The sequence below is a fragment of the Epinephelus lanceolatus genome, chromosome 19, assembly GCF_041903045.1.
Source record: "Epinephelus lanceolatus isolate andai-2023 chromosome 19, ASM4190304v1, whole genome shotgun sequence".
Taxonomy (NCBI): domain Eukaryota; kingdom Metazoa; phylum Chordata; class Actinopteri; order Perciformes; family Serranidae; genus Epinephelus; species Epinephelus lanceolatus.
The window spans coordinates 30,892-32,500 of record NC_135752.1 but is presented as its reverse complement, the minus strand read 5'-3'; positions in this window follow the sequence as shown (position 1 = coordinate 32,500).

Sequence of the window (1,609 nt, the reverse complement as noted above, 5' to 3'; positions counted from 1 at the left end):
AAGAGGGAGGGAGACAGAGAGCCAGAGAGCTGGGTGAAGTGAGCATGGAACACAGGGGATTAATTCCCCCTTTAATGCCTGCCTCCAGCGCTGGGTGGAGGTGGGAGAATGAGGCCTGGGAGGTTGAGAGTCTCCCCCAGAGAGGGGAGAGAAGAGGGAGGGAGACAGAGAGCCAGAGAGCTGGGTGAAGTGAGCATGGAACACAGGGGATTAATTCCCCCTTTAATGCCTGCCTCCAGCGCTGGGTGGAGGTGGGAGAATGAGGCCTGGGACGGTGAGAGTCTCCCCCAGAGAGGGGAGAGAAGAGGGAGGGAGACAGCCAGCCAGAGAGCTGGGTGAAGTGAGCATGGAACACAGGGGATTAATTCCCCCTTTAATGCCTGCCTCCAGCGCTGGGTGGAGGTGGGAGAATGAGGCCTGGGACGGTGAGAGTCTCCCCCAGAGAGGGGAGAGAAGAGGGAGGGAGGGAGACAGCCAGCCAGAGAGCTGGGTGAAGTGAGCATGGAACACAGGGGATTAATTCCCCCTTTAATGCCTGCCTCCAGCGCTGGGTGGAGGTGGGAGAATGAGGCCTGGGACGGTGAGAGTCTCCCCCAGAGAGGGGAGAGAAGAGGGAGGGAGACAGAGAGCCAGAGAGCTGGGTGAAGTGAGCATGGAACACAGGGGATTAATTCCCCCTTTAATGCCTGCCTCCAGCGCTGGGTGGAGGTGGGAGAATGAGGCCTGGGAGGTTGAGAGTCTCCCCCAGAGAGGGGAGAGAAGAGGGAGGGAGACAGAGAGCCAGAGAGCTGGGTGAAGTGAGCATGGAACACAGGGGATTAATTCCCCCTTTAATGCCTGCCTCCAGCGCTGGGTGGAGGTGGGAGAATGAGGCCTGGGAGGTTGAGAGTCTCCCCCAGAGAGGGGAGAGAAGAGGGAGGGAGACAGCCAGCCAGAGAGCTGGGTGAAGTGAGCATGGAACACAGGGGATTAATTCCCCCTTTAATGCCTGCCTCCAGCGCTGGGTGGAGGCGGGAGAATGAGGCCTGGGACGGTGAGAGTCTCCCCCAGAGAGGGGAGAGAAGAGGGAGGGAGACAGCCAGCCAGAGAGCTGGGTGAAGTGAGCATGGAACACAGGGGATTAATTCCCCCTTTAATGCCTGCCTCCAGCGCTGGGTGGAGGTGGGAGAATGAGGCCTGGGACGGTGAGAGTCTCCCCCAGAGAGGGGAGAGAAGAGGGAGGGAGGGAGACAGAGAGCCAGAGAGCTGGGTGAAGTGAGCATGGAACACAGGGGATTAATTCCCCCTTTAATGCCTGCCTCCAGCGCTGGGTGGAGGTGGGAGAATGAGGCCTGGGACGGTGAGAGTCTCCCCCAGAGAGGGGAGAGAAGAGGGAGGGAGACAGAGAGCCAGAGAGCTGGGTGAAGTGAGCATGGAACACAGGGGATTAATTCCCCCTTTAATGCCTGCCTCCAGCGCTGGGTGGAGGTGGGAGAATGAGGCCTGGGAGGTTGAGAGTCTCCCCCAGAGAGGGGAGAGAAGAGGGAGGGAGACAGAGAGCCAGAGAGCTGGGTGAAGTGAGCATGGAACACAGGGGATTAATTCCCCCTTTAATGCCTGCCTCCAGCGC